Below are 13042 nucleotides of genomic sequence, written 5' to 3'. Positions count from 1 at the left end.
GTGATCTCTGTTGAGCTTTCACTTTCTGTACAGGACTTCTCCCCTTTCCGTGTGCTCTGGCCCAGGCTGTTAGATCGTGCAGTGGCGACCCCACCGGGTGTGTGGTTTCTGTCGAGACTCCGCCTCCCTGGCCGCACGTCTCCCCCCTCTGTGAACACTGTGCTGGGCTGGGGCGTGTCTTCTGCACCCCTCGTCTATCAGCTGGGCCTTCAAGACCCTGCTCAGCACCGCCTCGCCCAGGAAGTCTACCAGGTTTCTGCTAGGCACAGACGACCGGTCTCTCTGGGTGCCTTTGTAGCACTGTGTAGATCTTTCTCGGGTCTTGTTCACCTTTGTATCCCCCCGGTATAAACCGAGTCTAGTGCCCGCCTGCAGCCTGCTCTCCAGCAGGTTCAAGCGGACCTGGGAACTCTCCTACCGCACTATTCCCAACCAGAAATTCGTTAGGCTTTTTTCCAAACTGGTGGTCGCAGAGATGGTATCTGCCTCCCAGTAACAGGAAGTTTACCGGGGCCGGAGTCCAGGGTGTGGTGGAGTGACAGTCGGCCCGCCCGTACTTCCTAGCCCTCCCAAAACTGGTCGGGACGCCCCACACCCCCAGTCCTGCCAGAGAACCGCGGAGGGAGTGGGAGAGGAGGTCGGCCCGCAGGGTCCGGAAAGCCCCGCGCCAGGCCAAGCAAATGGGCTCAGTGATGGCCGAGCAGGGCGGAGCTGCCCGCACCTGGGAAAATGGAGGCAGCACCGGGGCAGCGAGTGGCCTGGTGGTGCAGGCGGAAGCCGCGTGGGCATTCACCCCCCGAACAGAGCTGTGCCAGGGATCACTCACAGTGCTGTGCCAGGTCGGGCGCTCACTCTGTCTCTGGTTTGTTGCCTTCCGTGTTCTCGGCACTGCCGCCTCGGGCTGTTCAGTCGCGGCGCCGCTCGGGCGCTCCCAGGAATCTTCTTTAATGCCGGCCTGAAACCTCGAATCCTGAATAGGGCAGCTGGCCGCCTTCAGTGCGGCCCCAGCCTCCGGGATCCTGGCTGCATCCACAGCAGCCCTGGCGCCGTGTTCCCTGTTTCAAGACTCACTTTTGCAGCTAAGAATCAGTTCTTTTCCTGCTCCACACTTCAAAGCTGTTGCCTGTAAATGAGGCAGCCTCTCCTGCCGGGGGCAAAGTGGCGTTGAGCCCCCACGACCGGCCAGCAGCAGCAGTCCTCCCTTAAGAGATGGCCAGAGGAAGGTCCACAAGTTTCCCGGCTGCCTGAGGCCCAGTGGCCACCTTTTCCACCTCAGCTACTCCGCGCCAGCCCCACCCTGGAGATATCTCTTAATAAACCTCTTCACCTCTCCTTTCCTTCAGCAGATATTCATTAGTAAACCAGTTCTCATGGAACTTAGAGTGGAAGTAGGGCGACAGGCAGTGAGCAGGTAAATGAATAATTCTGAATTGTGATCACTGCTCTGAAGGAAATAGAGTACCGTGGTGAATGATAACAGACAAAAGAGAGAGGGACCTATTTTGGATTAGGTGGTCATGGAAAGCTTCTCTGAGTAGGTGACTTTGAAGCAACAACCTGAAGTGAAGAGAGAGAAGGATCAGCTGTGAGAATGCAGATGGATGTGAAGAGGAATTGGGGTGCGGGGGATGCAGGCAGTAAATGCAACCCCAAGAGAGAGGTTTGCCTGTTCAAGAACTGACACGAGCTCAGAGATGAGTTGGGGGAGTGTGGCTTGGCCCAGATGATGCTGAGCTTTGTAGGCCATGGGAAGGAGCTTACATTTAATTCACCTGCAATTGAAATCCTTTGAAGGATTTTAAGCAAGGCAGTGATGTCATCTGGATGCCACACAGTTGGACTGAAATTTTACTCAACTGCATTCATGTGTGCAAAGAAAATGTAGTCTCATTACTTCCTCATGTGGATCGAATCTTAAACTTCCTAACTTGAACAGACACTCGACTTTTCAAGATTCATATTTCCGTGTCTTACAGTCTGAACAGTCATCTTTCAGGAAAATGCCAGGATTTGGCCCTTTTCTTCCCCAAGATGGTCTGGCAGGTGGTGAGGAGCTTACACACAAGTCCCTCTGGTGGCCAAGAGAGGGATTGGGACCTATAGTACATCCTTGGGAGGGTCTCAGAGTCCTTTCTAGCTGTGCGGCTGGGATGGGCCCTTGTTGTCTCATTACAAAGGTTGTAACCGGTGAGCATGCCTGTTGTGTCTCTAGCAGTGTTCCCCAACCTCCAGTACCTCAGCCCTGATCCTACTCCCAGTCCCCTGGAGTGAAAGGGGTTGGCTTCTTTCTTCTTCATCCTCTGCCGTGGACTCCCTGTGTCACTTTGTCCTTCCTCCAGAAGTGACATCACTGTTCACTCTTATCAGAGACAGTGGCAGATTGACTGCTGGAGGACCTCTTTTATAGGGAAAGGAATGATGCATTGGTTTAATATTTTCAAATTATATTCCTGTTTAGAATAGTATAAAACAACCACTCCAATTGCTGTGTGGCAACTGAAGGGGACAGAAGCAGAGATAGCAGTTGGAAGCTGGTTTGTAGTTCTCCACAGGAGAGATGTTACAGCTTACACTGAGGTTGCAGTGGTTGGAGAGAAGTGGACATATTCGATACATATTTTGGATATAGAGCTGGCCAACAATGTATTTAACAAGCCTTTTTTGAACACACACTCTGAGCAAGGCCCTGGAAAGACATGAAGATGAGGAGGACATAGTCCCCACACTAAAAATGCGTACAGAATACATAGAAAAGACAGAAACAACTAACCTCACAGTAGGTTAGCACCAGAATTATGTAGAAGGGAAATAAAAGTGGGAATTACCAAGGATAGACTTTCTAGGTCCGGTAATAGTTAATGGGTTTCAATACCATCATCCCCATAATAGGTGTGTGACCTTGGGTAAGTTACTTAACCTCTCAAAGCCTCAATTTCCTCAAGTAAAAAAAAAAAATGCAATAATAGAGTCTTCAACTTCACAGGGCTGTATGAGAACTCAATGAGATTACATATAAAGCACTTAGGACATGCACTGGCTCATAATATGTATTCTATCATCAAACAACTTAATTAAGCACCTATGTTAGCCACGTGCCCTTACTCCACTTCCCTGAAATGTACTTCCCCTGACTGTATACTTATCTACATCAATAGGAGGGCTTCCAGGTTGTGCAGACTTCCATGATGGAGACAACATCAGTCAGTTGCTAGTATGCATCAAGCACTGTCTGCTTAACACTTGTACAGAGGATGAGAGGTGACCGAAGCCATTATGGAGCCTCTGATCTGACTGGAAAGATGAGGCTTTATGCGTGTGAATAAGAACACCACAAGGCAGCATTTGGCTTAGTGATTCATTCGACAAATAATTATCAAAAGCATACAGCAGATTTACTCAATCTTCCCAACTTTCCTCCAAGGGAGACATTATCAACCCATTTCACAGATGAAGAAACTGAGGCTCAGAGAGGATAAAGTAATTTACCCAAGACCGCACATTTGTAAGTGGCAAAGGTTGGTTTGACTCCAAACCCCACACTTTTATCTAAATGTTATCAGCCAGTGAGTAACTACCTCTTCAGAGTCAGCTATGTGCCAAGGCACTGTCCTGAGCTCAGGGCACTCAATTTGGGTTGATTTCAGACTTTGTTACATAGATGTGCAGAGGAAAGAAAGATTACATGTGTGCTGCTGTGGCTGGAAGAAGAATTGGGCATTGAAGGAGGCACAGAATGACTCACACAATTCTGAAAGAGGGGGCATAGTATGGTGCAGGAGAAAAGCTTTGGAGCCAGACAAACCTGAATTAAATTCTAGCCCTACTAGTTGTGTGCCTATGGGCAAGTTTATTTTACCTCTCTATGCCTGTTTCCTCGTCTAGAAAACGGGAGGAAATATCTACTTCATAGGGTAACTATGAAGACAGTGTTAATCGAGATGACGTATGTGAAGTGTTTTGTCAGTGCCTAACACAGAATCAATGCTTAAAAATGGTAGCTGCTGTTATGATATTAGATAAAGTTGAGTATAAATGATGGTGAACATCATGGGTTTGCAACATTTCAGTGTTTCTTGGCACAAACCCCCAACCCCGTGAAAGCTTATATGATGATCTTGTTGAACATGCACATCTCATGGAGTGTATCATTTAATTTTTGTCTCCCATTCAAATCTGTCCTGTGGGGAGAGTTCTTCTGCCACTGGATGAAAACTTAAGCATGCCCTCTTAGGTAACTTTTATCCACTTAAAGTCATAAAGTATTATCTCAATATGGTAATTAAGATGCCCAATCACCATGTAATGATAAACATATCTAATATGACTTAAACTTAAATGTTTGCCCCTTCCCCCTTAGACCTGGAGTTGGAGAATGGGATGTGATAGGCCTAAGTACCTTTAATCTCCCCCTTCCCCCATCCAGGGTAGGGGCAGGGCTGAGGAAGAAAAGGTAACAGAAGCAGTGAAGTTCTCATTCCCAAAGGCAGTGATCAGTTCTCTCTACTCTGGGTAGAAGTGTAAAGCTGACTCTCTCTTGAGGAGCTTTCATGGGTTCTTTGGAGACCTCATCTATGCAGACTGTTTGCTTCAGTTTCCTTGACATGAATGAATGCATTCCTATCCTGGCTGATTGCTCATGGCTCCACCTAGAGCCCCTGGGCATCTTGGATTTCACTTCCAGCTTCTTCCTACCAGGGTCCCCTGGTCTCTTCCCATGGTCCTCTTGGGCAAAATCTCAAATGGCTTCATGCAGGCTTTCTCCTGCACATCTTCCATATCTGGTCATGGGAAACACTCACGGATTCTTTGCTCCATTAAACTTTAGGAGAACAATTATTTCCCAAGTCTCAGCCACACACTGAAGGGCCAAAAGCCACTCCAGCCAACTGCACACTTCTTAGATTTCTCAGACATAGCTCACACCTGTCCACTGTATACCACAAATGGCAAAGGACTCATTTTAAGCTCTGAATGATCTCTTTGAGGTTATTTTCCTTAGGCTCAAGACAAAGTGCAGCCCTCACCTCTTCCTCTCGGGGTGAAGAAATCTTCTTCAGAATTCCTCTACTCTACCTCCTAACCCTTTTATACCCTGAGGTAAGCAAAGGGTTTCTCAATCATCTATTTTGAAAATGTTTGTATGTTGTTCCAGCACCTCCCTTTAGAATGTGCCTTTGCCAAATTTCCCTTTTAATGTCCTACTACACTTAGAACTCAGTGAATGAGCTAATGACTCATTGTCCCCAGTGGGGGGTGGGAAGGCGCTCTTAAACAGCCATTAGGAGCCCTTGGTTCTTGCCCTAACTTCAGCCTGGTTTCTCCGGGTGACCTTGGAGCAGCCCTTTCATTGCTCTGGGTCTCAGCCTCTCCTCTCAGTGAAATGGAAATCAAATCTGTGTTCTCACCCTCTCTCTGGGGAGGTATTGTGAGGAATAATAAGGCAATGCCTATAAAGTGCTTTAAGTACTTCGGGGAAAGACATTGGCTAAATACCAAATGATAATAATAACACCGTCATCATCATCCGCATTATTATTCATGGGTTGAGAGGAGAAAGCGGTTGCTGATGGTGTCTTTGCTCTGTGGGAAGGAGGACTTCAGGCCCCAGGATGTTCTATCAATAAGTCAAAGCCAATAAATACCGAGCACTGGAAGTGGAAGTTATCTAGCCATAAAGGCTGAATGTACATGCCCATTTGTATTTGAAATGACAACAACTGACTCCATGTCTCATTTTTTATTTTTATAGCTAGTGCTCTGAACGGCTAGAATTGAGGGGAAATTGCATTCCTTCTTTAGGGGGTGGAGGAGCAAAAGGATTAATTTTTCTTTTTTAATCTACTGTATTTTACTACCCACCACTCTCTTCTTAACATGGCTTTTTTTCCCTTTATGCTCCCCACATTCCCTCACCATTACTCTGCTTTCCACTCATTTCTGAGTCAAGGTTCAATCATCAGACAGGTTGTCAGTCTGGCAGGAGATGAGGAGCAAAGAAGATCCGAGGTGAGCCATAGGGACAACCAGAAGGAAGGTTCTCTGATCCAAATTCATTCATTCATTCATTTAAAAAGTGTCACATTGCATCAAGCACTGTGCTAGGTGCAGAGTTAGCTAGGTGAACAAGAGACACTCCCTGCCAGAATTTCAATCCCTTAAAGTCCTGCAAAATCTTCACTGGAGGCCAGGTAGGACAGCACAATTCAGTGAACAGCAAGACCTTTATCTGGCAATGCAACTATCCAGGGTGATAATGTTATTATCACCTTGAGAAGCATTAGCCGCAAATGATTCCCAAGTTTACATTTCTAGTTCTAGAGGAAAGCTTTTTCATCACCACCCAAATGGGGAGTGGATGACTAGGATTTCACAAGATTGTTCCCTAATACACACATATTTTATTTAAAGCATGTGGCAGTAAATGCTGTGGACTTCAAGACTGAAGACAAGGTTTCAATCCAAGTCTACTACCTACTTCTTCGATTTCTCCGAGCCCCAGTTTCCATACATATAAATTGAAAATAAAAAATGGTGGCTCCATATACCTTCCTGAGGTGCTGTGTCAATGGGATGATGATAGCAATGTCTAACTGTGAAGATCTATTCAGATGGAGGTTACGAACTGATGCTCACATCGTGCCATGCACTTTGCTAGGCAAACTAGCCCCCTGAACTACAGCTGGAGATTTGAGCACTAACCTGAGCTGCCAGGATTTGGGCAATTGAGAACTTGCAATTTTCTGTTCCAGGAGTCTGTGGGTACTGAGGGAATAGTAATCCTACTTTGTCATCTTTCTCATTTTCAAGTTTTATACAGATAGTATTTTTTTTTTTTTTTGGTTACAAAAATAATATATAGAATTTTTGCTTTAAAAATTTGAGACAAGAAAGATATAAAAAAGAAATGTTAAATGTTATACCATCTTAGAACTATGAATTTTATGAGTATAGCCTTCCAAATTTTTACATTCACGCACATATTTTTCCCCCAAAGTTGGAGCCTTTGTTTTGCAACCTGCCTTTTTGACTTAAAAATGTACCCTGACCAGCATTCTACCTGCCTCATTTAAAAGGCTCTCTGACCAGCTCTGAAGGTGTCTTCCTGAGATGTGGCATCTCCTTTGAGCTTCTCCAGCATCCTTTAAGGTCCCTTTGATGGGGTACAGTCACTCCCAGTGGCTGCAAAGAACGAAAAACTTCCCCCAGCTCAAAGAAATCCAGATTGGGTACATTTATAAGCCTTGCTTGCTAGATTCTGAGACATTGACATCTTGTCATTTTCTCCCTCTTTTTCAAATTTCAAGTTGAAGTTTGATGTTGAATTAAAAATGTTGCCAGGGGCTGCCTGCAGGGCCCTCAGGCTAAAACAGTGGCAGCATCTGCCAGGGGAGACCCACAGGTCCTTCTTTGGACCATGGCAACGTACGGCTGGCATCTGAGCCCTGCAAAGGAGGGAGAAATGTGCATGTGAAGGGAAATTCAAGGATCACTACTTTTTTAAAAAAAAGGCAACCTCGACAAGTGCTTATCTATTTTATTTGGGTTTTATAACTAAATGCCCATGGGACATTTTCTGTTCAGATTTTTCCAAGAGGATGGAGAGAGAGCAGCAACTTATGGGAAAAATGCCAGATCTCGTTTAATGTCTCAGGACCCTGGGTGAACCATGTGAAGGGGATGAGCTGATTGACACACTTCTTTCATGTAGTTGGGGTGTTTGTTGAGAGGATCAGATGAGAAGAGGCATGTGGATGTGCTCTGGGAACAGGAAAGCCCTCTAAAGATGAAGCCGTGAGTTCACATATATGCTTGTTTAAGCACAGAACTGCAAGGATACACATGGAACTGGAGATAGGAGTTGCCTCTGGAAGGAGGAGCTAGGTGGCTGGAGACTGGAGAGGGAGGGATACTTACTTTTCATTCTACATCCTTTAGTTTCTTTTGCATTTTATAACATGCACAATTTACCTTTCAACATAAAAAATAAACAAACAAATAATTTAGATCAAAGGAATCTTGGGCCCTGGGACACATCCTTTAGGAAATATACTCTTTGGTAATGGCAGCCTTTCCTTACCCCCTCAAATTCATGTTAAAGCCACTAAATCTCTCTGAACAGCACTGACAGGCTCATTCTTTCCCACAGACTATTTTTCCTTTGAAAATAAAAAAGAGCATTCAAATCAAAGGACAAGTGAAAAGTCTTCAATTATTATTGTCTTTATGATATGATGTTCATTTTCTTTTTTTTTTTTTTTTTCTTTTTTCCTGACCGGTAAGGGATCGCAACCGTCGGCATGGTGTGAGCGCATCGGCCATCCCTATATAGGATCTGAACCAGTGGCCTCAGTGCTACCAGCGCAGCACTCTCCTGAGTGAGCCATGGGGCCGGCCCAGTATTTCCTGATTGTGAAAAAGATGTGATGGCCTTAGATGGTGTATTCAGCTGTCAATTAATGAGACTGGCTTTTGCCTGGGTCTTGTGATTGTTACTACATTTCTTCTACTATACCTATTATATGTAAGTAACATTATATATAATATACTTATTACAATATTGTTCCAGCTTATTCTCAATCCCAGCTGTGCCACCTTGGACAAATTACTTAACCTCTCTGAACCTCAGTTTCTTAATATGTAGAATAACAGTAGGACCTGCCTCACAAGGTTGTTACGAATTAAATGATACTGCAATAGGGCCTGTCACATAGTAAGTGCTCAACAAATATTCTTATTATTAATGTTTTTTTTATTACTACTATCCTTGGACAGAACCAGATGTTGAAAGCTCAAACTGATCCACAGGCATGTTGAGGAGGAAAGATGGCTGTAAAAAGGAATGGATGCAGTACAGAACGATGCTCCTTGTCTCAAGGTCAATAAATCTTATTGAGCAAATCAACATAACTGTCATAAGCAATATCTTCCTAGGCAGCATACCACTCAGTGTATCTTTACCCTGATGCCTAACTTTATTTTATTACACCTAACTTCATACCTTTCTACCCCACATGTTGTCTTTCACAAAGGTGGTAACAGGGTAAGCCATTGCATCCTATGAACGCCTAAGATTTAGCCTTTTACTACTGTTAAGTTGAAGGCTGCTCCTGGTGATGACTATGGTAGATTATGGATGCTGGGGGAACACATGAGGAATAAACATACCTAAAAATTGCTTATTCTCTTTTCTTTCAACAAATAATATTAAATGTCTGCTAGTGGCAGGCACTCTTCTAGGACAGCTGTTCTCAACTGGGGACTATTTTCGCCCCCAGGGGACACTGAGCCATATCTGAAAACAGTTTTAGTTGTCACAATTAGGGAAGGCTACTGGCAACTAGTGGTTAGAGGTCATGGATGCCACTAACATCCTATAATGCACAGAACAGCCTTCCACCACAAAGAGTTATGCAGCCAAGGATGAAAAATCCTGCTCTAAAGGCTTGGGAAAACTACATCTCAAAACAGAAAAAGATCCCTGTTCTTGAAGAATATAAATCCTACACGGAGTCAGCAAATAGGCTATAAAAATAATAAGTAAATTAGAAAGTAATAGGTGTATTTTTTAAAAAAGACAAAGTTGAGGGACTGGTGGGTTACCTCTGTTGGTTAGAGCACAGCATTGTAACAGCAAGGTCAAGGGTTTGGATCCCCATACTAGCCAGCTGCCACACACACACACACACAAAGTCTATTTTAAAAAACAAAACTGGTTATGTTAAAAATATACATGTATTTTAAAAAAGACAAAGTTGAACAGAGTAAGGAGAATCAGCAGTACTGGGCATAGGATGGTCAGAAGGTGAATGGGTGAGACTTGAGCAAAGATTTAAGGAGAGTGAGAGAGAGAGGCAGATACTTGTGGGAAGGGCATTCCAAGCAGAGGGAACAGCTACTGCAGAGACCCTGCAGCAGAGTGGCCTGGCATGTTTATGTAACAGCAAGGTCAGGGTGTGGAATGCAGGGAGCCAGGGGAGGGGAGTAGAGGATGAGGTCAGAGAGGGAGCAGGAATCTAGACCACATAGGGCCTGTGGGCCACTGTAAAGACTTATTTACCCTAAGGGAATGGTCTTGAGCACAGATGTGACATGATTTGACTCACATTAGCTGTTTTGTTGAGAATAGACCAAAGAGGGACAAGGGTGGAAGCAGGGAAACTTGTTTGTTAGGAGGCTAGTATAAGAGAAGACAGCACCCTGCATCGGGGTGGTAGTCGTGAAGGTGGTGAGAAGTGGGCAGGTATATTGTGAAGGAAGAGCTAACAGCATTTGCTGATGAACTGAGTGAAGAATGACTCTAAAGTTTTTGGCCAGAATAACTGGAAGGATGGAATTACAATATCCTGAGATGGGTAAGGATGGCTGGGCTAGAGTGGGTTTAGTTAGAAAGACCAGGAGTTCAGCCTTGGACATATTGAGTCTCAGGTACCTGTTAGACATCTGAGCAGAGATGTTGAGCCAACAGTTGGATACGTAAGTCTTAAGTTCAGGAGAGAGGTGAAGGCAGGAAATAAAAATGTGAGTCAACAGAATTGAGATGGGACGTGATGAGATAACCAACAGATTGGGGGTAGATGGAAAGGAGGTACAAGAGCTAGTCCAGGACACTGCACTTAAGAGCTTAGAGAGAAGAGAAGGAATCAGAAAAGGAGACTGGAGGATCAGCCAGTGAGGTAGGAGAAAACCAAGAGAATGTATCATCCTGAAGTCAAATGAAAAGGTGGATCAAAGAAAAGGGAATCGTCCATCCGTCAAATACTGCTGTGGGCTTAGGATGATGAGGACTGATCATTAACCATTGGCCTTAGCCAAGAGGAGGTTATCAGAAAACACGATAAGAGAGTTTGGGTGGAGTTTGACCAGATCAGGTTCAAAGGAGATTGAGAGAAGGGGGATTGAATACAGGAAGTATAGACAGCTCTCGAGAAGTTTTCATAAAAAGGGGACCAAAGAAGTGGCAAGGGAATGGGGTAAAGAGAAGGTTTTTGTACAATGAAAACAGTATGTTATAGAGAGCAAAAAAATTTATTATGTGGGGAAAGAGGACAGATTTATTGGAGTTAAGTCTTGAAATAGGTGAGAGGAGAAAGGATCTAGTACAGAAGAAAAGGAATTGTCTTTAGGTACAGTATGGAAAGTTCATCTATGGTAACAAGAAGAGTAAGTGGATGAAAACGCGGGGAGGTTTAGTCTGGGTTGCTGATTGCTTCAGTTTTCTCAATGAAGTGGAAAACTGACTCACCAGTTGAAAATGAGGATTGGGGAGGAGGCATTAGAGACTTGGAGAGGAAAATGTGTGAAATGGTTGCCTAGCATACGGAGAGTGAATGAATCAAGGACAAACTATGATTGCCTGGCAGCATAAGGGGCCACTTGAGTTTCAAAGTCATTCTTTCAAAGTGAGACCTGCCAGTGTAGTTAAAGGACTTTCTCCAGCACATTCAGCTACATGGATACAGGCTCAGAGTAGGTAGGTGTTGGATTGAACCAAAGCTATGGTTTTCATTGAGTGTGATGAAGTGAAAGAGGAGCAAGAGAGTTCAAGATAAATGCAAAGGAATAATTATAATTATTCAGAATTTAAGCTATCATCTTTTCATAATGTGCATTTTTAAAATGTAGGCATAATCTTATAACATAGAAGTAGGTGAAATGCACTTTGTTGAGTCAGCCAGATCCCAAATTTAGCAAGCTTTTCATGAACTCATAGGACGAATAGAGGTTTGGAGAAGTCATCCAGTCTCTTCTTCTGTCTGTTTTCTGAAGCAGGTGAAACTCTCTCATGTTTTATGTCTCCTGAGGAGATAACAACATTCCCCAGAGACAGAAGACCTGAAAGTGTAAACAGCTGGAGGCCACGAGTCAGAACATCTGAAGGGTACATTTCTAAATCTGTTTATTAACCTGGGCTTACAGAAATATTTCCCAAGTAGCTTAATCAAACTTCCCATGCTCCTATTTAGATATTTCCTCTTCTTGAATTCTTGGTAGTGATAAGAAACAACTGGCCAACTTTTCATATATTCTTTTATGTCATTAAGTAGTTCATTCAATAAATGTATAATGAGTACTGACTGTCAGCTAGGTACTAGGTATACAATGATAAGAAACCACGATTCTTTATCTCCCCAACTTTACAGTCATGTGGCCAAATGCAGGTGATTTCAATGTGCTGTGGTAAGTGATATGATTGGAGAGAAACAGAGTCCTACATGAACACAGAGGCACTAACCCAGTTGAGGGAGAGAAGGACAGAGAGCGAAGTTCATGGAAGTATTCCAGAAAGAAGAGATGTAGAAGCTGAGCAGGGTTTAGGTGAAAAGAAGAAAGGAAAAAGTGTTCCAGGCAGTGAGAGCATATGTGACAGACTGGTGGACAGAGAGAGCAGGATGTGAGAGAAGTTCATGGTGCCTGGAGCATAGGGAGGCAGAACACAGATGGGACGGGAGAGGCTGGCAAGAGCATATTAGGAAGGGTTAGCCTTTATACCAAAAATCTGGGTTTTATCCTAAGGGCAGCATTGACAGGCTTTAAACAGGGTTATGACATCATCAATTTGTGCTTTGAAAGTTTCATTCTGGCTGCTTGATATGGGTGAAGAGTTGGAGCGAAACTCTTCTAGGGATAGCAAAACTAGTTAGAAGGCTGTTGCAGTCATGGAGGTGAGAGACAATGGTGACCTGTACTAGGGACATGGCAATGAAGCTGGAAAGAAATGGATGAACTAAACAGATGTTTTAGGTGGTTGAATTGACAGGTTTTAGTGATTTATTGGCTTTAGAGAGTGGAGGAAAAGGAAGAGTCCAAGAGGAAGCTCCAGTTTCTAACTTTGAAAACTGAGTGGCTAGTGAGGCCATTTACTGAAATATGACACACAGGGGAATGAAATTGATTTGAATAAGTTGGGTTTGAAGTGCCTGTGACATATGCAAAAGAGTATTCCAGAGGGCAGTTATACACAAGATATGGTACTCAGGAAGGTGAGAGAGTGAGAGAAAGGGATGCACATTTAAGAATTATCTGCAAATAGGTGGTAATTAAA

The sequence above is a fragment of the Cynocephalus volans genome, chromosome 2 (assembly GCF_027409185.1).
Source record: "Cynocephalus volans isolate mCynVol1 chromosome 2, mCynVol1.pri, whole genome shotgun sequence".
NCBI classification, from domain to species: domain Eukaryota; kingdom Metazoa; phylum Chordata; class Mammalia; order Dermoptera; family Cynocephalidae; genus Cynocephalus; species Cynocephalus volans.
The sequence above is the reverse complement of the archived record's forward strand: the minus strand, read 5'-3'. Positions refer to the sequence as shown.